General features: G+C 46.1%; 1 long non-coding RNA gene across 2 annotated transcripts in view; it reads left to right on the forward strand.

The window, feature by feature from the left end:
- Positions 1 to 25,459, forward strand: part of LOC123375852 — a 43,066-nt gene that overhangs the window by 345 nt on the left and 17,262 nt on the right. For both annotated transcript variants that reach the window (XR_006581596.1, XR_006581594.1), the window contains exon 2: positions 1,733 to 1,864. This is a non-coding gene — a long non-coding RNA (uncharacterized LOC123375852). The remainder of the gene's footprint in view (positions 1 to 1,732; positions 1,865 to 25,459) is intronic.

Here is a 25,459-nt window from a genome sequence, read left to right on the forward strand (position 1 = left end):
GGGTTGTGTGTTTTGGTTTCCCTTTTCCCTACTCCCCTTCCTCCACTGGCAAGGAGGAGGCTGCTCTCCAGCCCTCATGGTGGGAGGCCCTCACAAAGAGGTGGGACTGGAGGAGTGCTCTGACTGTCATCCCCACTGGTGACTTTGGCCGTTCTTTGGGCCATCTGATGAGAATCCTCAGCCTCCCACCCCTCAGGGTCTCCATCCTGATTGGCTGAGCTGGGGGTCTAGCGACAGGGAGGAGACTCAGGACTTTATTGTTCTTTTTATGACTAAGGAAATAAGACATAACCAGTCATGTGCTTGATGAATTGTGCTTCTTCTCTCCATTAATTGTCTCTGAGCAGTTCACGATTCTCTCTAATGTTCTAGTGCCTCTAAAATACTTGCTGAATAATTACTGTGAACAGTGGTTGGTCTGTAGCTCATTTTAGAACACTTTGTTCTGATCATTCAGTGTATGAAATTCAAGACTGATGGTTAGTTTGAAAGTCAGGAGTCCTGGTCCTATTCCGAAGTCTGCCACTGACTGGCTGCATGACATAAGACAAGTCCCTGCACCTTTCTCAGCCTTGGTTTCTCCCTCTGTCAGTTAGGGATAACAATCCTCTTATACCTACCTCCTGGCAGGTGGAGGATGGGGAGCTGTGAAGATCCGTTTGAGATTGTCACTCGTAGCAGTGTACGATATGAGGTGTCCTATCAGGTTCAGCCATGGCAGATTGAATGCAGTAGAATCCTGTTTATCCAACCTCCCATTATCCGGCTCTGCATATTAACCGAACAACCAATGCACACAGGTCCAGAAACAGTCGATTTCTCCTCTGGCTGCTAGATGGTGCTGCAGCCTCACACTTTCCCATTCTCCATTTCAGGGGTCGGCAACCTTTCAGAAGTGCTGTGCTGAGTCTTCATTTATTCACTGTAATTTAAGGTTTCGCATCCAGTCATACATTTTAATGTTTTTAGAAGGTCTCTTTTTATAAGTCTATAATATATAACTAAACTATTGTTGTATGTAAAGTAAATAATGCTTTAAAAATGTTTAAGAGACTTCATTTAAAATTAAATAAAACGCAGAGCCCCCCTGAACCAGTGGCCAGGACCCGGGCAGCGTGAGTGCCACTGAAAATCAGCTCACATGCCGCCTTCAGCATGCTTGCCATAGGTTGCCTACCCCTGCTTCATATTATCCACATTTTGATCATCTGATCTGTCCCCAGAGTGAAAGTAAAAAAATAAATAAAGGGAATTGAACATAAAGATCTTAAAAAGCAGCAAAGAATCCTGTGGCACCTTATAGACTAACACGTTTTGGAGCATGAGCTTTCGTGAGTGAATACCCACTTGGTCGGATAAAGATCTTAGTTTGTCTTTAGAAATCGAGCAAGAGTCAAGCTAACAAAGTCAGGCTGAGACCTGATTCTAATAACGTGAGACTTGAAAGCAGGGCCTAGGCAGATAGAAAGCAAGAAAGCGAATAGGAACAGACATAGGTTGTTTTGACCTTATGTTAAATAAGAATGGAACGCAGACTATAGCAAGAACTGCTAAGGAAAATAAAATATCAGGAAAACAGTGTGTATAAACAAAATCTAACTGTTGATCATTACTGCATGTAACAAAAGGTATCAATGCTTGCCTTCATTGTTTATCTTTTGGGAGACCTGCCCTTGTGCACTCACCCCCTTTTGCGATTTCTTGAGAATAAACTGCCTCTGACATGTTGCAGCCAGCCTAAGGATGAAGACTGTGTTATTCTTCCACAATTTGGTGCCGTGACTCGGATGGCAAACGCCTGGCTGGGACAGCGACAAATCACTCCAGACCATTCCCCTTTGAACCCCATGGCTCCATAATAGAGGTAAGAGACCTTTTGAAATCTCTGTTGGGGTATCGGAGGAGGACTGTCCATGGGGCCGTCTGTCCCTTTGGGCTTACACCATCCGAACTTGTTGACTGTGCAGTATGGTCAAACCCAGAGCAGTTCGGAGGAATCTGTTGCCACCCTCCAGTAAAGTTAGTCATTGCGGTTCTGAGGAATAGTTTATTGCTGCCCTCAAGTAGGATAGTGATTGTGGTTCTGAGGTTCTCAATAAGGTTAGTTTGAAGTGGTGCTGGGGACTTAGTTCGTCCCAATAAAGTTAAGGTTAATGCACCGGTGCTGAGGGGTTGTTACCACCTCAAAATAAGGAAAATGTTGTATTAAGTCCGGACATAATAAATTAAGGTTATTGTTAAATAAAATGCATGAAAATATGGGAAGTAAATGTGTGTGTGTAAATGAGCCGCTGATCAGGTCTAAGACTAAACTGACTCCAGCCGCCCCAGGGCTACCCGACATGGGAGTTCCAAAATCAAAGGGAGTGAGCTGAACCTTGTGACCCAGCAGATAGAAATTTGCAGCTTACTTATGAGCCACTAATTCCAGTGGACCCTTTCCCGGGGAGGTGAGCATAGTGGCAAAAGTAAAGGACGCAGTAAATGCAAACATGGAAAATTCAGATCCCTACAATAATATTTAAATGGTAAAATCTAGTTGATTGGGGTGTCATTTTAAAAAATAAGCAAGTAATTTTTTTTAAATAGTAAAAAGTTAACTGTAATTACTGAAGGAAATTAAGCAATAAAACTTTGTACAAATGTTAAAAAAAGGTGCATTGACTATAAATTGATTAGGCATATCAGGTGGTTTAATTTTTCAAATATTATGGTGTATTATTTAATTTCACTTGCATTTTTTTTACGGACCCGGCAGGATTTGATATGTGGTAGCCCACACCCCTCCAACCAACCCATATGCTTGAAAGAAGCACTACGAACATCTGCACTTCCACCCGGAAAATTTTCCAAGCATGTCTTTTGGCCACAAATCAGATGACATTTCTGAAGCACTGTATGGGCAGTGGGCCAAGCCTGATGCTTAAAATTACTTTGAATGGTCATAAGCTGGTCATTTTGAAAATCCCTTTTTTCTAAATATGTCAGATTTTACTGCTTTTTTTTTGTTTTTTTGTTTTAGTGATATTTAATACCATTTTTGTTAACAGCTTTTGGGTCATTGAGCTAAGGGCAAAAATAACATGTAATTTATTCACCCCAGCCTGTACTTGGGTTAACTGTGCTCCAGTAAGAAGACCTGTGGCTTTTTTTTAGTTGCCCTAACTTTTTAGTATGTTGTTGGCCTTTGTTAATGTTCCAAATTGCTGCCGCACTATTGACACCATCCCATAGGGAATACTAAGGTGTAAAGGCCTTGGCCACTGGGTTTTATTAAAATATATGGTATTGTCTATATTAGAATGTGTCACGGGGTGGTGGCCTGCAAATAAAATTTTACAATCAGCCCTTAGGTTTTAAATACCTTTTAATTGAACTGCCTTAGTACCTGACCGGTTCCAAAATTTGTATTCACTGCTACCTGAGTTTCAAAAAATTTCTAAATTACAAGGGCAAATTCATATGCTTCAAAATATATATCAGGTTAAAAAATATGCCTTTCATATAGCTCATAAAGTATCTATTTTATGTACTAAGTATAATTTACTGTGCTTTGTGACTAAAACTGTATAACAACCTCATCATATTATTGCCATGAAAATGTTACTGTTTTATTATTGTTGTTTAGCTTAAAATTATGTTATTGTTGTTATAAAAACATAATAACACTTTTCATGTCCATACTAACCATGCATTGTCATTGCATCCAATCAAAACCCATAAGGTTAAAGCATTTAATTTAAAGTCTAAAATACAAAATTTAATAAAAATAAAGGTTTCAAAAAATAACAGTTGTGCTGGAAGCACAAAAGGGGGGGAGTGTGAAAGTAAAAAAAAGGGAATTGAACATAAAGATCTTAGCTTGTCTTTAGAAATCGAGCAAGAGTCAAGCTAACAAAGTCAGGCTGACACTGACTCTAACAACGTGAGACTTGAAAGCAGGGCCTAGGCAGATAGAAAGCAAGAAAGCGAATAGGAACAGACTGTAAGATAGGCTGTTTTGACCTTATATTAAATAAGAACAGGGCCACCCAGAGGATTCAGGGGGCCAGGGGCAAAGCAATTTCAGGGGCCCCTTCCATAAAGAAAAAGTTGCAATGCTATAGCACACTATATTCTCGTGGGGGCCCCTGTGGGGCCCGCGGCAAATTGCCCCACTTGCCCCCCACACTCCTTCCCAGGGAAGCCCTGGGAAAAATAAACATTTAAAAACCTTCCGCATCTCGGCACAAACCCAGTTTTGAGAAAACTTCTTTTCAAGTCACCTTTACAAGGTATCACTGGTTCTCGGCATCAGCTAGTGCTAAAAGGCACTAAAGCTCATTAAAAGGGTTGGACAGATATTTTCCGTCAAAACTTTTTCTGGATCGAAAACTAGGGGTTTTTAAAAAGCAGAAAAAAATCACGGACAATGTCTGCTTTCCTTCAAAATTTGTTGTGCTTTTTTTTAATTGAAAAGCTGAAATTAGTCTGCCAAAACCTGAAAATGGTTTGCGGTTTCAGAAGTGTATGGCCAAATATTTGCTGCTTGCTCTGTTTGTTTAAAGAAACAATAAAAAAATTCTGCTTAAAAAAAATCGAAAACTTTTGAACCACCTCAGCTTGTGACCAAATGCATGAGCACATCCAATCAGAGATTTTTCCAGGTTTCTGATACTCTGCTCACTTCCTTGACTCATATCTGTCTCCATAACTTTGAGTTCATTTAGCTTAGAACATAAGAACATAAGAACGGCCATACTGGGTCAGACCAAAGGACCATCCAACCCAATATCCTGTCTTCCAACAGTGGCCAATGCCAGGTGCCCCAGAGAGAGTGAACCTAACAGGCAATGATCAAGTGATCTCGCTCCTGCCATCCATCTCCATCCTCTGACAAACAGAGTCTAGGGACACCATTCCTTACCCATCCTAACTAATAGCCATTAATGGACTTAACCTCCATGAATGTATCTGTCTCCTAGAGACTGGCTCCACGGGGTCCCTCACAAACTGGAGACGGTTACTGTGGGTTTGCCTTTAGTATAGCTTATGTACATACTCCACGAACTGAGCATTTGAGCTTGTTCTAAAATCAGGGATGAGCCTATGTTGTGAAAACTGAAATGCTCAAAATAGCACATGCATGTGAATGGACACAGGGTGCTAAAATTAAATTAATCCAGGGGTTCTCAGACTGGGGGTCGGGACCCCTCATGGGGTCACGAGGTTATTACTGGGGGTCACGAGCTGTCAGCCTCCTCCTCAACCCCCACTTTGCCTCCAGCATTTATAATAGTGTTAAATATATAAAAAAGTGTTTTTAATTTATAAGGGGGAGGTCGCACTCAGAGGTTTGCTATGTGAAAGGGTCACCAGGACAAAATTTTGAGAATCACTGAATTAACCCCTCTGGAGCCTCGGGGAATGCAGGGGAGGGGGGGTCTCCCTTAGTAGGGCTGGGAAGGAGGTAGGTGGTGTAGAATATTGCTCTTCTCATGTGACCCCTCCCCCATGGAAAAGATAACAGCTTGGCTCTTTGTGTTAAATAGCTGTCTGCAAGCCTCAAACTGCTGAATGAACTTTAGGGTAGGGAAGGCTGTGCCTCCCAAACAGCCTGGCCCTGCCCCCATCTGACCCCCACCCACTTCCTGCCCCCCGACTGCCCCCCTCAGAATCCCTGACACATCCTGCTCCTTGTCCCCTCACCGCCCCCCCGAAACCCTCTCCTAAACCACCACCCTGGGACACCCCCCTACCAACCCCTCCATTCCCTGTCCCCTGACTGCCCTGACCCCTACCAACCCCACTGAATCCTAACAGACCCCTGGAACGCACATGATCCAACCTCCATTCCCTGTCCCCTGACTGCCACCCAGGACCTCTGCCTCCTCCCTGTGTCCTGGCTGTCCCCAGGACTCCCTGCCCCTTAGCCAACCTCCCCCCCCACCCCCTGCCATGCTGCTTACCCCCGCCTCGCCCCTCTCCCGGGGCCTCAGCGTGCCACGCCCAGGAGCGGCCCTGGACAGCGCTGCAGCGGTGTGACTCCAGTGGGGTCATGGCGCTCAAAGCCCCGCCCCCTTACCACACAGCTCCGAATGGGGCAGATCTCAGGCCCCGCCCGAGCCAAGCCGCTTTAGCTTTGTCCAGGGCCGCTCCTGGCCGCGGCGCGCTGAGGCACCGGGGCATGGGTGAAGGTGGAGGCGGGGCTGGGTCAGGAGCATTCTCTTGGGGGCCCCTGCGGGGCCCTGGGCCTGGACCACTTGCCCCCCCTCTGTGGGCAGCCCTGGCCTGGATCAGAACCTGCCAGGGTGGTAGGTCGATGGGGGTGTGAGCTGTCTGCTTACCTGTATCAGGAGATGACCATGCACAGTGCTCATTTGCTACTGGATTATCCAGTTGCTGTTATCCCAAGCACTGAAGCTGACCTGGGATTTATCAGCCCATCTCCAACCGTGATTCTGCAGAGACAAAGGAGAGCAGAGCCCCTGTCAAACCCAAGGTTACACAGCTAGAGACGTGCCCCGGAGCCGAGGGGCCATGGGCAGGGCACGGGCAGAGGCTGCCCAGTGACCCTGGAGACACTGATCATTGCTATGAAATCTCAGCGCTGACAACCAAGGCTACATTTACTGGCAGCTGAAGTTACACCAGGACCTGTCCAAGCCTCAGACGCATGAAAATAGCAAGTGAAGGGAGAGTCTCCAGCACCCCCAGCTCCTGCTGTCCGCACATCGCCGAGGGGAGCGCACCCCGACCTGCCCTCAGGTTCCATGTCCATCTCCAGCACAGGGAATATGGGGCCGCAGCAGAATTAGTCACCTGGCGACCCACCCAGCGCAGCCAGCCGGCTGCAGGCCGCCCGCCTGACTGCACCCCCTGCCTGGGCAGGAAGGGCAGCTGGCCGGCTCTTAGCCCAGCAGCTCTCGGGCTGCTCCGTGTGTTCATGCCACGGCCGCCATCCTCCCTGTGCCTGCTGCTCCACGCCGTGCTCTTGTCCTGCTCCAGCCCTGCTCCTCCTGCTGCTGCTCCTGCTTGTTTCCCAGCCCTGCTCCTGCTCATTCCTGGCCGCCTCAGCTTGCTCCTGGTCCCGGCTTCCTTACCCTGCCCCTGGGCTCCGGCTCTGACCCTTGATGTGCCGCCTGGGTCCCCTCCTGCCTCTGTCCCTCGGCTTGGCTATTAATGCCTGACTCCGGCTCTGACCCTTGTATTGGATCCGCTTCCTGCTTCTGCTCCGACCATTAATCCTGACAGCCCACGGCCCCGCCTCTATCGTGTGTCCCTTGGGCTGTTTGCTGGGGTGGAAAGCAGAAGCCGTATGCGCCTGGAGTGGGCTGCCAGCACCTCAGCCGATGGAAGGAGCCGGGAATGTTGGTGACGATCTCCTTGTTCTGTCCATGTGTTCAGGGATTCGGGTGGGTCCTGATCCCCCCTTCCCTGTCCCTGAACAGAGTTCTGGGTTATTAATTCCCCAGGGTTTTGTACGGGGCCGTGTCCCTCGTGGGCAGCTCCTCCGTGGGCGGGTGCAGGGGGAGCTGCCGAGGGGCAGAGGCTGACGCTGCCCCAGGCTCCGTGGACCCCCCGAGGGGTGAAAGGCTGCGACGTGGCCCAGGAGGTCTCTGTCTCTGGCGTTTTGTCACGGTGAGAAGTGAGGAGGCCAAGAGCAGTCGGGCGTGTTTAGCAAGTGACAACAGCCTGTCGGCTGGAGGGAGCCTCGTGCAGGAGTCTGCGCTGCCACCCCCCGAAACACCAGCCTCTCCCGCGCTCCGGGGCCAGACAGGAGCGGCTGCAGCAGGGTGCGTCTGTGCTGCCCAGCAGTGCTGCCCACGGAGCTCCCCCGTCTCCCATCGGTGCCACCGGCGGCATTGCTCTGTGGCTGCCGGCCGGCCAGCAGGGCCAGCAGCACCCACCACGTGCGCCCAGCCCCGAGCTCTCAGAAACGTCCCGTTCAGCCTCGGCAGCTGGGAGTGTGGATTAACAAGCAGGGGTTGGCCATGGCCTGGCTCGGCGTCCTGCCCTGAGTCCAGCTCTGTTCTGGGGCCCTGCCTCCCCCGGACAGCAAGGGCTGTGAGGGGACAGGGCCCCCTGGTAGCGCCTCTCCCCTCCCCAGTTCCAATGGGGGGAGCAGGTAGAGCCGCCTCCCTCCCTCCAGCCCCCCTCACCTTCCCGGCCCCACCCCACTCGGCACAGCCACAGCCACCCTGTGCCCTGCTGGCGTCACCCAATCCCTCCCGCCCCAGCTCCTGGGCTCTGCTCTGAGCACCGGCCTGCCCTGGGCCATGGCTCTGCCAGACACCCGCTGTCATGCTGGGAGGAGAGCACGGGTGGGGCAGATGAAGGGCACGGTGCTGACCCAGGCACTCGGACTCTGCCAGGCGCTCGGCTTGTGCCCGTGAGCAATTAGCACCACATGACCTCAGTGCAGCCATGGCCAAGGGGATTTCCTGGAAGACCTCACAGGGTCCTGGATCCCGGGCTGCAGCCAAGCCCGGAAGCCTACACAGGGCCAGCTGCGGATTTTTCTATACTGTGTAGACAGACCCACAGGGGCCTGTTCTCGGCCCAGGGCTATTCAGACTCTGTCTCAGGGATGTGGGAGACAAAACAAAATCAGTGCGGGTGAAGGCTGCCGGTGACAGTGAGGTTGCTGGAGCGGTAAATAGTGACGGACACGTCAGGTCTACGCAGGGATCGTGATCGCATGGTTAGCTGGACTGACTTGATCCACGTGTGCTGTAATACAACTAAACGCAGGGTCGCACGGCCAGGAACCAAGGCAGCCGGCCACACTGACACCTGAGGGATGTAGGACTGCTTGGAAATAGTGACCATAATATAATAACATTTAACATCCCTGTGGAGGGAAGAACATCTCAACAGCCCAACACTGTGTCATTTAATTTCAGAAAGGGGAACTATGCAAAAATGAGAGGGTTAGTTAAACAGAAGTTAAATGGTACAGTGACTAAAGTGAAATCCCTGCAAGCTGCATGGACGCTTTTCAAAGATACCATAATAGAGCCCAACTTAAATGTATGCCCCAAATAAAAAAACACTGTAAAATAACTTAAAAAGAGCCACTGTGGCTTAACGACCTTGTAAAAGAAGCAGCGAGAGATAAAAGGCATCTTTTTAAAAGTGGAAGTCAAATCTAGTGAGGCAAATAGAAAGGAGCATAAACACTGCCAAATTAAGTGTAAAAATGTAATAAGAAAAGCCAAAGAGGAGTTTGAAGAACCACTAGCCAAAAACTCCAAAGGTAATAACAAAATGTTTTTTAAGTACATCACAAGCAGGAAGCCTGCTAAACAACCAGTGGGACCCCTGCACGATCGAGACACAAAAGGAGCGCTTAAAGACGATAAAGTCATTGCGGAGAAACTAAATGGATTCTTTGCTTCAGTCTTCAAAGCTGAGCATGTTAGGGAGATTCCCAAACCTGAGCTGGCTTTTGTAGTTGACAAATCTGAGGAATTGTCACAGACTGAGGTGTTACTAGAGAAGATTTTGGAATTCATTGATAAACTCAACATTAACAAGTCACCGGGACCAGATGGCATCCACCCAAGAGTTCTGAAAGAACTCAAATGTGAAGTTGCGGAACTATTAACTAAGGTTTGTAACTTGTCCTTTAAATCAGCTTCTGTACCCAATGACTGGATGATTGATCATGTAATGACAATATTTTAAAAGGGCTCTAGAGGTGATCCCAGCAATTACAGACCAGTAAGTTTAGCGTCAGTACTGGGCAAATTAGTTGAAACAATAGTAAAGAAAAAAATTGTCAGACACACAGAAGAACATAAGTTGTTGGGCAAAAGTTAACATGGTTTCTGTAAAGGGAAATCGTGTTTTTCTAATCTATTAGAGTTCTTTGAAGAGATCAACAAACATGTGGACAAGGGGGATCCGGTGGACATAGTGTACTTAGATTTCCAGAAAGCCTTTGACAAGGTCCCTCACTAAAGGCTCTTACGTAAATTAACCTGTCATGGGATAAGAGGGAAGGTCCTTTCATGGATTGAGAACTGGTTAAAAGACAGGGAACAAAGGATAGGAATTAATGGTAAATTCTCAGAATGGAGAGGGGTAACTAGTGGTGTTCCCCAAGGCTCAGTCCTCGGACCAATCCTATTCAACTTATTCATAAATGATCTGGAGAAAGAGGTAAATAGTTAGGTGGCAAAGTTTGCAGATGATACTAAACTGCTCAAGATAGTTAAGACCAAAGCAGACTGTGAAGATCTTAAAAATTTTTTCACAAAACTAAGTGATTGGGCAACAAAATGGCAAATGAAATTTAATGTGGATAAATGTAAAGTAATGCACATTGGAAAAAATAACCCCAACTATACATACAATATGATGGGGGCTAATTTAGCTACAACGAGTCAGGAAAAAGATCTTGGCGTCATCATGGACAGTTCTCTGAAGATGTCCACGCAGTGTGCAGAGGCGGTCAAAAAAGCAAACAGGATGGAGAATTCCCCAGCCCCGTGGTCACATCCACGTGCACCCAGCGCCCCACACAGCATTACCCAGCGTTATAGCAGTAGGGATGTGCTACCGCCCAGCTGACCTGGATGGTGATAGTGACTGTGAAATGCTCAGAGAGATTAGAGACGCTAAAATAAAAATAAAAACCTCACTGGGGGATTTATCTATCTCCTATCTACTATCCCCTATCCACTATTTACTATCCACTGGGTAAAAACATGAAGAGTCCATGTGGCAATTTAGAGACTAACAAATTTATTTGAGCATAAGTTTTCGTGGGCTACAGCCCACTTCATCAGATGAATGGTGTGGAAAATACAGTAGACAGGTGTATATATATTACAATACAATACAATACAGCAAGTTAAATAAGTATGGGCTGGATGAATGGACGGTAAGGTGGATAGAAAACTGGCTAGATGGTCGGGCTCAACGGGTAGTGATCAATGGTTCCATGTCTAGTTGGCAGCCGGTATCAAGTGGAGTGCCCCAAGGGTCGGTGCTGAGGCCGGTTTTATTCAATATCTTCATTAACGATCTGGAAGATGGTGTGGACTGCACCCTTAGCAAGTTTGCAGATGACACTAAACTAGGAGGAGTGGTTGATACGCTGGAGGGAAGGGATAGGATACAGAGGGACCTAGACAAATTAGAGGATTGGGCCAAAAGAAATATGATGAGGTTCAACAAGGACAAGTGCAGAGTCCTGCACTCAGGACAGAAGAATCCCATGCACTGCTACAGACTAGGGACCGAATGGCTGGGCAGCAGTTCTGCAGAAAAGGACCTAGGGGTTACGGTGGACGTAAAGCTGAATATGAGTCAACAGTGTGCCCTTGTTGCCAAGAAGGCTAATGGCATTTTGGGTTGTATAAGTAGGGGCATTTCCAGCAGATCGAGGGATGTGATCATTCCCCTCTACTCAGCACTGGTGAGGCCTCATTTGGAGTACTGTGTCCAGTTTTGGGCCCCACACTACAAGAAGGATGTGCATAAATTGGAGAGAGTCCAGCGGAGGGCAACAAAATGATTAGGGGGCTGGAGCACATGACTTATGAGGAGAGGCTGAGGGAACTGGGATTGTTTAGTCTGCAGAAGAGAAGAATGAGGGGGGATTTGATAGCTGCTTTCAACTACCTGAAAGGGGGTTCCAAAGAGGATGGATCTAGACTGTTCTCAGTGGTAGAAGATGACAGAACAAGGAGTAATGGTCTCAAGTTGCAGAGGGGGAGGTTTAGGTTGGATATTAGGAAAAACTTTTTCACTAGTAGGGTGGTGAAGAACTGGAATGGGTTACCTAGGGAGGTGGTGGAATCTCCTTCCTTAGAGGTTTTTAAGGTCAGGCTTGACAAAGCCCTGGCTGGGATGATTTAGTTGGATTTGGTCCTGCTTTGAGCAGGGGGTTGGACTAGATGACCTCCTGAGGTCCCTTCCAACCCTGAGATTCTATGATTCTATGATTCTACGAAAAAATGGGAGTTACCTTACCAAGTGGGGGGTGAGAGCTAAGGAGGCCAATTCAATCAAGGTGGAAGTGGCCAATTCCCAACAGTTGACCAGAAGGCGTGAATATCAACAGAGGAAAAATTACTTTATTTATGCTCAAATAAATTTGTTAATCTCTAAGGTGCCACAAGTACTTCTGTTCTTTTTGCGGATACAGACTAATGCGGCTGCTATTCTGAAACCTTACTTTTTGTAGTGACCAAGTCACTCCCAGTCTTTATTCAGGCCTAATCTGGTGTCAGCCAAGCTCTAAGATACAAGTGCATTTGTGCCAATCCCTCAGACAGAGACAAACATCTACAGGATCTCTGCCAAGCGTTCTTAAAACTACAATACCCACCTGGGAAAGTGAAGAAACAGATTGACAGAGCCAGAAGGGTACCCAGAAGTCACCTACTACAAGACAGGCCCATCACAGAAAGTAACAGAATGCCACTAGCCATCACCTACAGGCCCGAACTAAAACCTCTCCAGTGCATCATCAAGGATGTTGTTGCCTGATTTGGGGAGGGTTAGTAGGGACAGTGGAATTTATCCACTTAATTTAGTTGTATTTAATAATTAATTTTCTAATTAATTAAGAATGTTAGTAATAAGTGATAAATATTAATAATATGGGTATGGCTCGCCAATATGTGTGATCAGAAGATAAAAGTTCGTCTTGAATCAGGCTTCACAGAATTTAATACAAGGAGATTGGGGTATAACAGGAATTTACACTGAGACAAAGTTTAGTCAAACAAGACCTTTTATTTAAAACCAATAAAACAAGAAGTAAATGTAAAATGTTAAAAGCAGTTTGATTACAAAGTTACAAAATATCACAGTTCTTTAAGAGATATGATATGATATGATATCTAATGCACTTTGCAGCAAATAGTACTAGAGTGAATTTCACACCTCTGCTAGAGGAAGTATAGTTATAAAGAAACTGGTTATGAATTAAACCCTTCTTAGCATAGATGCTTTAGAGGTGAAGTAGAAATTAAGAATTATTTCATACTTACAGCTGTGAAAGGACAGAACACTACGACTTATCATTAGTTGACAGCTTTCGTAGGTGTAGGCAGGGTGAGGCGATGAGAATAGAAGGATGGGTGTATCGCCTGCCCTAATGGTGGATTATCACACCTTTTATAGGGAGAAATCCTTCCTATGCCCAAATTTGTCTTTCCCCCATGGAAAGGTGAGGGTACCTGTTTTCATTGGCTGACCTTTTGTGTGCGTACTAATGACAACTATCTACGTATCTTGTGGTAGACTTGTTGTATTTTGTGGGCAGAAATACCCTACTTTTGCACCTAACTAGGTGAAAGGTTAGCAGATATTCAGAAAGTCCCTAGACAATTTGCGTAGGTTTGTTTCCTATTATCACTTTTCTGAGTAAGGGTCTTAAAGGTTGCTTTCAGCATCACAGAGGAAATAGGCCAGGATGTCTGGTTTAGAAGCTTCTAGGTATCTTGCGTTTACAGCTATTGCAAATTCTATTAATCTATGCAGCCTACACACTTTATCAAAAAGACATTTTATACAGACCAACAGATTAATCCTCAGGGCTACAATGTACAACCTATCCTGAAGGACGATCCCTCACTCACAGTCCTTGGGAGACAGGCCAGTCCTCGCCTACAGACAGCCCCGCAACCTGAAGCAAATACCAGCAACTACACACCACACAACAAAAACACTAACCCAGGAACCAATCCCTGCAACAAACCCTGTTACCAACTCTGCCCGCATACCTATTCAAGGGACACCATCATAAGACCTAACCACATCAGCCACACCATCAGGAGCTTGTTCACCTGCACATCTACCAAGGTGCTATATGCCATCATGTGCCAGCAGTGCCCCTCTGCCATGTACATTGACCAAACTGGACAGTCTCTACACAAAAGAATAAATGGACACAAATCAGGCATCAAGAATGGTAATATTCAAAAACCAGTAGGAGAGCACTTCATTCTCCCTGGATACTCAATAACAGATTTAAAAGTGGACATTCTTCAACAAAAAACCTTCAAAAACAGATTTCAACGAGAAACTGCAGAACTGGAATTAATATGCAAACTTGACACCATCAAATTAGGCCTGAATAAAGACTGGGGGTGGCTGGATCACTACAAAAAGTAATTTTCCTTCTGTTGATACTCACCCCTTCTTGTCAACTGTTGTGAATGGGCTACATCCACCTGCATTAACACTACAAAAATTAATTTCCCCTCTGTTGATATTCACCCGTTCTTGTCAACTGCTGGGAATAGGCTACATCCACCCCATTTGAACTGGCCTCGTTAGCACTGACCCCCCCCTCCCTTGGTAAGGCAACTCACATCTTTTCATGTGCTGTAATATATACACCTGCCTATTGTACTTTTCACTCCATGCATTTGGTGAAGTGGGTTTTAGCCCGTGAAAGCTTATGCCCAAATACATTTGCTAGTCTCTAAGGCCTGGTCAACACTACAAGTTTATATAGAATTTAGCAGCGTTAAACCGCATTAACCCTGCACCCATCCACTCAACGAAGCCCTTTATATTGATATAAAGGGCTCTTAATCTGTAATCCTCCCTGACGAGGGGAGTAGCGCTGAAATCGGTATTGCCATTTTGGATATGGTTAGTGTGGCCACAATTCGACGGTATCCCACAGTGCACCATTGTGACCGCTCTGGACAGCAATCTGAACTCGGATGCACTGACCAGGTAGACAAGAAAAGCCCCAAGAACTTTTGAATTTCATTTTCTGTTTGCCGAGCGTGGAGCGCCAATCAGCACAGGTGATCATGCAGTCCCAGAATATAAAAAGAGCTCCAGTATGGACCGTATGGGAGATACTGGATCTGATTGCTGTATGCGGAGACAAATCTGTTCTATCAGAACTCCATTCCAATAGACGAAATGCCAAAGCATTTGAAAAAATCTCCAAGGCTATGATAGACAGAGGCCACAGCAGGGACTCAACACAGTGCTGCATGACAAGTGTAACGGAAAGCCAAAGAATCAAATGAACGCTCATGGAGGGAGGGAGGGAGTGGGGACTGAGGACTTGAGCTATCCCACAGTTCCTGCAGTCTCCGAAAACCATTTGCATTCTTGGCTGTGCTCCCAATGCCTGAAGGGTCAAAAACATTGTCGCGGGTGGTTCAGGGCATATGTCATCAATCTCTCCCCCTCCTCTTCCCCCCCCCCCCATGAAAGAAAAGGGAAAAAAAGTGTTTCTCGCCTTTTTTCAATGTCACCGTATGTCTACTGGATGCTGCTGGTAGATGCGGTGCTGCAGCGCTGAACAGCAGCATCCCCTCCCCTCCCCGGTGGCAGATGGTGCAATAGGCCTGATAGCTGTTGTCATCATCCTGTGAGTGCTCCTGGCTGGCCTCAGTGAGGTTAGCCGGGGGCGCCTGGGCAAAAATGGGAATGACTCCCAGTCATTCCTTTCTTTAAGCTTTGTCTCCTGGAGATTCAGTCCTGCCTGGAATATCATAGCAGCTGGAGGCTGCCTTCCCCTCCTGTTTTATATCAATAAAGTCAGTGTTTCTTATTCATGCATTCTATATCACTTCATCACACAAATGGGGGATAACTGCCACGGTAGCCCAGGAGGGGTGTGGGAGGAGGGAAGCAACGGGTGGGGTTGTTGCAGGGGCACCCCCTAGAATGGCATGCAGCTCATCATTTCTGCGGGATGTCTGGGACTCTGACCCGGAGCGGCTGTCCTCTCTGGTTCTTTAGTAGGCTTGCCCCATATTCTAGGCAGGACTGACTCTATCTTTAGACAAAACGTAAAGAAGGGAAAGACCTGGGGAGTGATTCCCATTTTTGTGCATGCACCCCTGGCCGACCTCACCAAGGCCAGCCAGGAGCACCCATGACAGCAGCAGATGGTACAATATGACTGGTAACCATCATTATCAACTTGCAAGGCAGCAGACGGTACAGTAGGGCTGGTAACCATCTCTGCTAACTTGCAAAGGCAAGGGGATGCTGCTGTGTAGCACTGCAGTACTGCGTCTGTCAGCAGCATCCAGTACACATACGGTGACAGTGAAAAAAGGCAAAATGGGCTCCATGGTTGCCATGCTATGGCGTCTCTCAGGGCAATCCAGGGAAAAGGGTGCAAAATGATTGTCTGCCGTTGCTTTCACAGAGGGAGGATTGACTGATGACATTTACCCAGAATCACCCGCGACACTGTTTTTGCCCCATCATGTATTGGGATCTCAACCCAGAATTCCAGTGGGCGGGGGAGACTGCAGGAACTATGGGATAGCTATGGGTTAGCTACCCACAGTGCAAAGCTCCAGAAATCGACGCTAGCCTCAGTACATGGATGCACACCGCGGAATTAATGTTCTTAGTGTGGCCGCGTGCACTCAACTTTATACAATCTGTTTCCAAGTACCGGTTTCTGTACAATCGGAATAATCCCATAGTGCAGACATACCCTAAGATGCCACAAGCACTCCTCATTGTTTTTGCTGATAAAGGCTAACACGGCTACCCCTCTGAAACCTATCCACTGGGTACGTCTCACCCCAGGATGGGATGCAGGGATAAAGGTTCATGACACCTTAAATGACTGCTTCTTGGAGCAGCTAGTCCTGGAACCCACAAGGGGAGAGGTAATTCTTGATGTAGTCCTCAGTGAGGCACAGAATTTGGTCCAAGAGGTGAACATAGTTAAACCACTTGGCTATGGTGACAATTACATTATAAAATTTAATATTCCTCTGGTGGGGAAACACCACAGCAGCCCTCCAAGGTAGCATTTCATTTCAGAAAGGGGAACTATACAGAAATGAGGAAGTTAGTTAAACAGAAATTAAAAGGTTCAGCGCCAAACATGAAATCCCTGCAAGCAGCATGGAAACTTCTTAAGACACCATAATAGAGGCTCAGCTTAAATGTATACCCCAAATTACATAACTTAGTAAGAGAACAAAAAAAGTGCCACCGTGGCTAAACAACAAAGTAAAAGAAGCAGTGAGAGGCAAAAAGGCATCCTTTAAAAGTGGAAGTAACATCCAATTTTTTTAAGCACATCAGAAGCAGGAAGCCTGCTAAACAACAGGTGGGGCCCCTGGACAATTGAGATGCCAAAGGAGCACTCAAGGATGATACGGTCATTGCGGAGAAGCTAAATTAATTCTTTGCATCAGTCTTCACAGCTGAGGATGTGAGGGAGATTCCCAAACCTGACCCATTCTTTTTCATTGACAAATCTGAGGAACCGTCCCAAATTAAGGTATCATTAGAGGAGGTTTTGGAACAAATTGATAAATTAAACAATAATAAGTCACCAGGACCAGATGGTATTCACCCAAGAGTTCTGAAGGAACTCAAGTATGAAATTTAAGAACTACTAACTTTGGTATGTAACCTATCATTTAAACCAGATTCTGCACCAGATGATTGGAGGATGCCTAATGTGATGCTATTTTTTTTTAAAAAGCTCCAGAGGTGATCCTTGCGATTACTGGCCAGTAAGTGTAACTTCAGTACCGGGCAAACTGGTTGAAATTGGAAAAAGTACAGAGAAGGGCAACAAAAATGATTCGGGGTATGGAACAGCTTCCACATGAGAAGAGATTAATAAGACTGGGACTTTTCAGCTTGGAAAAGAGACAACTAAAGGGGAATATGATGGAGGTCTATAAAATCATGACCAGTGTGGAGTAAGTAAATGAGGAAGTGTTATTTACTCCTGTCATAGGTCTTCTCCCCCACTTGGAGCTGTTGGGTTCCAAGATGGGGACCTGCATGGGCTCCTCTAAACTAATCCTAGTCTAGATCCGGTTCTGCTGCCACCAGTTAAGTTTAAAGTGGGTAACACACTGCCTGTCCCCCAAACTTCCCCTGGGGAACCCAGATTCAAACCCCTTGAATCTCACCAGAGAGAGAGAAACAGCCAGTTCCCCTCCCCCCCTTCCCTCTCTCCAGCCTGCTCCGGAGAGATACACACCGAGTCAAATCCTTGACTCAACACAAAGAGGGACTCACCTCCCCCTCCCCTTCCCTTGAAAATGCAACCAAAAGAAGAATCAATCAACTCCTAAAAAGAAAAGAGTTTATTAAAAGAACAAAAAGAAAGTACACTATCTCTGTAATACCAGGATGGAACAATACACAGGGTCTAACTTATAAACCTGGAGAGATTTCCCCCTCCCCCTTTCTTTCTCAGTAAAAGCAAAGTAACAGCAACAGAAATAAAGATATTCCTTGAGCAAAACACACAATTGCAAATGTAGAAATAAACTTATAATACTAGTTCGCCTTTTTAACACTTACTAGCCTGAATAGAAGAACAATACTGCAGAAATCTTGGAGGACTTGAAAAAGGTGTCTGGACTCCCTTAGCTCCAAAAAGAGACTCAACTCAAACAAAAAAAACACAGAAAAAAAACTTCCCTCCACAGAGATTTGAAATTATCTTGTCCCTGATTGGTCCTCTGGTCAGGTGTTCATCAGGTACTGCTTGTTAACCCTTTACAGGTAAAAGAGACCTTAACCCTTAACTAACTGTTTATGACAACTCCTTGTCATAACACAAGAACTAGGGATCACCAAATGAAATTAATAGGCAGTAGGTTCAAAACAAACCAAAGGAAGTATTTCTTCACACAATGCACAGTCAACCTGTGCAACTCTTTGCCAGAGGCTGTTTTGAAGGCCAAGACTATAACAGGGTGCTGCCTGTGGCCAGATATTGGCCCTGTTCTGGGCTGACCATGCTCCCTCGGGTCTGTCTCTGCTGCATTTCAAGGGAACCCATTACCCTGGTATGTAGGTGCTGATCTGGCCCAATGAAAGCGGTGTCAGACTTGCCCCCAGAGTGACTCTGATCTCACATGTCTGTGTCTTGGCTGCTTGTATCTGGGGCTAGTGAGGCTGTCTAAAGGCTGGGCACAGCACAGACCCTGTGAATTCGTGACACCTGGTAACTTCCCTCATCTCATTTCCAAGCACCAGCTGACTCCTACTGTGAATTTTATGCATAGATTGCAAGGCCAGGAGGGACCATTGGGATCACCTGGTCTGACCCCCGTAAACTCCAGGCCAGAGACCTGCTCCACAATAATGCCTAGAGCAGAGCTTCTAGCAAAACACCCAGTGTCGGTTTTAAAATTGCCCAGGATGGAGAATCCACCACGACCCTGGGGAAGTTGTTCCAGTTACTCTCACTGGCAAAAATTTCTGCCTCATTTCCAGTCTGGATTTGTCTAGCTTCAGCTCCCAGGACTGGACTGTGTTACACCTTCATCTGCTAGACTGGGGAGCCCATTGCTAAATAGCTGTTCCCCATGTAGGTATTTCTAGACTGGAATCATGTTACCCCTTAACCCAGTGGTCCCCAACGTGGTGCCCATGGGTGCCATGGCACCATTTATGTGCGCCCGCCTAGTGCCCAGCAGGGGAGAGAAGCTGTGGCCCCGCACCTGCCGGGGACAGAGTTCTCTGTGGCTGCAGACTGTGGGAGCCGGTGTTCTCGGTCCCAGGCAGGCACGGGGTCCGCCTATTGCCCAGCAGGGGAGAGAAGCTGGGTCCCTGTGCCTGCTGGGGACAGAGAACTCCGGGGCTGCGGGCGCTGGTGTTCTCTGTCCTCGCAGCTTCTCTCCAGCTTCCTTCTGTGCTGCCCAGAACTGTCACCAACTCCCCCCTCCCCCAAAATAAAACAAAACAAAACGCTCTGACTCTGCCGCCCCAAGAATGGATGGCATGCTGCCCCGTAGCATGTGCTGCCCCAGGCACATGCTTGCTCCACTGTTGCCTGGAGCTGGCCCTGTATGTGAGTATTCTTCCGCTGCACGGAAACGGCTGTTTTCTTGTGCTTTGAAATTTATTATTATTTTAACATTTTTTCTCAAAATGAGTGGTTCAAATAAAAGACAACGTACGTATTATTTCAACGCAGAGTGGGAAGAATCCTATTGTTTTACTGAAAATAAAGGGAAATGTTTGTTTATTGTATGGGGGTGCTGTTGCAGTGCCGAAAAAAACATAATGTCGAATGCCATTTCCAAACTAATCACGGCAATTTTGACATTAGCCATCCACTTAAATCTGAGTTGGGAAAGAAGAAAATTAATCAACTCAAATCAAACCCATCTGCTCAGCAATCTGTTTTCACTAGACAAGTGGTAAAGTCTAAAGGTGCTACTATTCCCACATACAGAATGGGAAGAGACTGTCTAGGAAGGAGTGCGGCAGAAAGGGATCTAGGGGTTATAGTGGACCACAAGCTAAATATGAGTCAACAGTGTGATGCTGTTGCAAAAAAAGCAAACGTGATTCTGGGATGCATTAACAGGTGTGTTGTGAGCAAGACATGAGAAGTCATTCTTCCGCTCTACTCTGTGCTGGTCAGGCCTCAACTGGAGTATTGTGTCCAGTTCTGGGCACCGCATTTCAAGAAAGATGTAGAGAAATTGGAGAGGGTCCAGAGAAGAGCAACAAGAATGATTAAAGGTCTTGAGAACATGACCTATGAAGGAAGGCTGAAAGAATTGGGTTTGTTTAGTATGGAAAAGAGAAGATTGAGAGGGGACGTGATGGCAGTTTTCAGGTATCTAAAAGGGTGTCATGAGGAGGAGGGAGAAAACTTGTTCACCTTAGCCTCTAAGGATAGAACAAGAAGCAATGGGCTTAAACTGCAGCAAGGGAGGTTTAGGTTGGACATTAGGAAAAAGTTCCTAACTGTCAGGGTGGTTAAACACTGGAATAAATTGCCTGAGGAGGTTGTGGAATCTCCATCTCTGGAGATATTTAAGAGTAAGTTAGATAAATGTCTGTCAGGGATGGTCTAGACAGTATTTGGTCCTGCCACGAGGGCAGGGGACTGGACTCGATGACCTCTCGAGGTCCCTTCCAGTCCTAGAGTCTATGAATCTATGAATCTATTGCTTCCTTTGAAATTGCTCATCTGCTCACAAAGAAGAAAAAACCCTTTCAAGATGGTAAATTGTTGAAGGAAGCATTTTTGACTGGTGCTGATTGCCTGTTTCAAGGATTTCCTAACAAGGGTGAGATTTTGTTGGCAATACAAGACTTGCAGTTATCAGACAACACAGTTATGAGGAGGATACATGCAATTTCAAGTGACATGCAAACTCAGCTAAAGGATGACTTGGAAATACGTGGCTAGTTTGGACTGCAATTTGATGAGATATATTGGATACAGCACAGTTATGGTGAGGATGGTATTTAGTGGCTTCACCGTAAAAGAAGAGTTACTAAAAATATTGCCTATGAAAGGGCGAACAAAGGGTGAGGACATCTATAATTTATTCAAATCATACGCAACCTCAATTAGTATATCACTACACAAGCTGTCTGCGATCACCACTGGTGGGGCACCAGTAATGATGGGCAGCACCAATGGATTCATTGCACTCTGTAAGAAGAATGAATCCTTTCCGAACTTTGTCTTATCATTGCATTATCCACCAAGAAACTTTGTGCATCAAAGTTCTTTCTTTTCAACACGTCATGAATGTCGTTATTAAAATAATTAACTCTATTCGAGTGAAACTTTTGCAACACCAACTTTTTAAGGCCCTGTTGGAAGATGTTGATAAACAATCTGATCTTATCTTACACACAGAAGTCCGATGCTGAGCAAAGGTAAAGTTCTTGCACATTTTTTAAGTCTAATTGAAGAGATCAAAGAATTTCTGAAGTCCACAAATCAGAACTTCAAGCAACTAGAAGACTCCACCTGGTTAATGGGCTTGGCTTTTCTTGCCGACATCACTGACAAATTGAACATTTTAAATCTTGAGCTCCAGGGAAAAGACAAACATGTGGCTCAAATGATAGGTTCTGTAAAATCATTCAAAGCAAAACTGATCTTGTGGATGTCACATATGAAGATTAAGTCTCTTGTACATTTCCCAAGTATGAAGAAAATGGTATTTGACAGATTTTAACCCATCACCATTTTTTATCCACATTCAAACACTTCTGGAACAATTTGAAAAGAGATTTCAATAGTTCACCATCATTGAGCCCATAGTTGCCTTTCTTGTGAATCCTTTTACTTCTCAAGTAGAGGTAACAGAAATGGCTACATCAATTGCAAGTCTCATTCAAGTAAGAACAGAAGACGTGGAACTGGAGATTTTGGTCCTTCAAAATGATATTGTTCTAAAATCCTGCACAACAGATGAAAACTTTTGGAATCTGGTTGACTGAAAAAAGTTTCCTGCCTTAAAAAATGTAGCATACAAAATAAAATCTTATTCAGTTCCACTTATCTATGCGAAGTTCTGTTTTCAACAATGAACATCATAAAATCAAAATACAGTTCTCGGCTTACAGATGCCCATCTTGACGATTGCTTACAAACAGGAATATCTTCCTACTCTTCCAACTATGAAAAATTGGCTGAAGAAATGCAGTGCCAAAAATCACACTGACTTTATTAGAAAAACCACATGAATTAATTATACCAATTTTCCATTAAGTGCTGATGAGCATGTATGATTAACTTGTGTTTAACTTTTTTTCATGTTTGTTTGTTTATTGAAATCCAGATACAAGTAACAATTGTGACAAAATTCCTCTTCTACCTTGGTGGGTCCTGTGCTTATTTGGCAGATTTGCCCACCTCAGTGATCTTCCCCACAGTCTGGGTCAACTCCTCCTGTGTCTGATCAGGAGTTGGAAGGTTTGGGGGGAACCCGGACCCGCCCTCTACTCCGGGTTCCAGCCCGGGGCCCTGTGGATTGCAGCTGTCTCTAGTGCCTCCTGTAACAGCTGCATGACAGCTACAACTCCCTGGGCTACTTCCCCGTGGCCTCCTCCCAACACCTTCTGTATCCTCACCACAGGACCTTCCTCCTGGTGTCTGATAACACTTGTACTCCTCAGTCCTCCAGCAGCACATCCTCTCCCTCTCAGCTCCTTGCGCCTCTTGCTCCCAGCTCCTCTCACACACTTCCTCTCCTCTGGCTCCTCCCCGCCTGACTGGCGTGAGCTCCTTTTTAAACCCAGGTGCCCTGATTAGCCTGCCTTGATTGGCTGCAGGGGATCTAATCAGCCTGGCTGCCTTAATTGGTTCTAGCAGGTTCCTGATTACTCTAGTGCAGCCCCTGCTCTGGTCACTCAGGGAACAGAAAACTACTCATCCAGTGACCAGTAGATTTGCCCTCTACCAGACTCCTGGACCTCACTGGCCTGGGTCTGTCACACAATGCAAAGAATATTTTTAATTAACCGTAACTGGCTATCTATGTTAAAGTAAGAATAATAAATATATTTGGACCAGCAGTTCAACAATGTTTTACTTTTTTAAAATAAGTAAGATGAAAACTGTTTATTATATTTATTTTGTAAAAACTCCTTACTTTTTCTTATAGGTAGATAAAAAAGAGCAAATTCACATGGTAAGGTGAAAGAGTAATTACCGAATAATTTAATACCTTTTACATGTACAATTACCTCTTTTATCTTATGGATTCATATATTATATTATATTAAATATGATTTTTGTATTATTTAATGTACAAATACAAAATAAGCTTTGAAAAATTGTTGGCGCCCGCCACACTCTTCTGAAAACATGAATGTGCTACTGGCCACAAAAAGGTTGGGGACCACTGCTTTAACCTTTTCTTTGCTCAGCTGAACAGATTGAGCTCCCTGAGTCTAGCACTAGAAGGCAGGTTTTCTGATCCTTTAATCCTTCTTGTGGCTCTTCCCTCACCCCTCTCCAAATTAGCAACATCCGTCTTGACCCGGGAACACCAGAACTGGGCACCGGATCCCAGCAGCAGTCGCACCGCTGCCAAATACAGAGGTAAAATAACCTCGCTGCTCCGACTTGAGACTCCCCTGGTTTTGTATCCCAGGTTTGCATTAGCCCTTTTGTCCGCAGCATTGCGCTGGGAGCTCATGTTCAGCTGGTTACCCACCCCCACCCCCAAATCTTTTACACAGTCCCTGCTTCCCAGGACAGAGGCCCCTATCCTGTAAGTCTGGCCTGTGTTCTGTGTTCCTAGGTGTCTGCATTTACATTTAGCCATGATGAGCCGTATTGTTTGCTGCACCCAGTTTACCAGGAGATCCAGATCGCTCTCCACCACTGACCTGCCCTCGTCATTATTTACCATCCCCCAAACTTTGTGCCCCCTGCAAACGTATCAGTGCTGGATTTATGTTTCCTTCCAGGTCGCTGATAACAATGTTAACTAGTGTAGGGCCGAGAACTGATCCCTGCAGGACCCCACTGGAAACAAACCCACCCCATGGTTGGAATGTTCCGCTGGGGACACCCAGAGCTGTGGGTCCCCGTGTTACCCCACGGCCTCAGCAAAGGTGAGCTTCGCTGGAGATTAGCCTGTTTGTCAGCACCCTGCATCAGAGTGGGAGTCGTGTTAGTCTGGATCTGTAAAAGCAGCAAAGAGTCCTGTGGCACCTTATAGACTAACAGACGTTTGGGAACATGAGCTTTCGTGGGTGAATACCCACATTGTCGGATCCATGTAGTGGAAATTTCCAGGGGCAGGTATATATATGCAAGCAAGAAGCAAGCTAGAGATAACGAGGTTAGTTCAATCAGGGAGGATGAGGCCCTGTTCTAGCAGTTGAGGTGTGAAAACCCAGGGAGGAGAAACTGGTTCTGTAGTTGGCAAGCCATTCACAGTCTTTGTTTAATCCTGAGCTGATGGTGTCAAATTTGCAGATGAACTGAAGTTCAGCAGTTTCTCTTTGAAGTCTGGTCCTGAAGTTTTTTTGCTTCAGGATGGCCACCTTAAGATCTGCTATTGTGTGGCCAGGGAGGTTGAAGTGTTCTCCTGCAGGTTTTTGTATATTGCCATTCCTAATATCTGATTTGTGTCCATTTATCCTTTTCTGAAGGGACTGTCCAGTTTGGCCGATGTACATAGCAGAGGGGCATTGCTGGCATATGATGGCGTATATTACATTGGTGGATGTGCAGGTGAATGAACCGGTGATGGTGTGGCTGATCTGGTTAGGTCCTGTGATGGTGTCGCTGGTGTAGATATGTGGGCAGAGTTGGCATCGAGGTTTGTTGCATGGATTGGTTCCTGAGTTAGAGTTACTACGGTGCGGTGTGCAGTTACTGGTGAGAATATGCTTCAGGTTGGCAGGTTGTCTGTGGGCGAGGACTGTCCTGCCACCCAAGGCCTGTGAAAGTGAGGGATCATTGTCCAGGATGGGTTGTAGATCCCTGATGATGCGTTGGAGGGGTTTTAGCTGGGGACTGTATGTGATGGTCAGTGGAGTCCTGTTGGTTTCTTTCTTGGGTTTGTCTTGCAGTAGGAGGCTTCTGGGTACACGTCTGGCTCTGTTGATCTGTTTCTTTATTTCCTCGTGCGGGTATTGTAGTTTTGAGAATGCTTGGTGAAGATTTTGTAGGTGTTGGTCTCTGTCTGAGGGGTTGGAGCAGATGCGGTTGTACCTCAGTGCTTGGCTGTAGACAATGGATCGTGTGGTGTGCCCGGGATGGAAGGTG

This window comes from Mauremys mutica, chromosome 1 (genome assembly GCF_020497125.1).
Source record: "Mauremys mutica isolate MM-2020 ecotype Southern chromosome 1, ASM2049712v1, whole genome shotgun sequence".
NCBI classification, from domain to species: Eukaryota; Metazoa; Chordata; order Testudines; family Geoemydidae; genus Mauremys; species Mauremys mutica.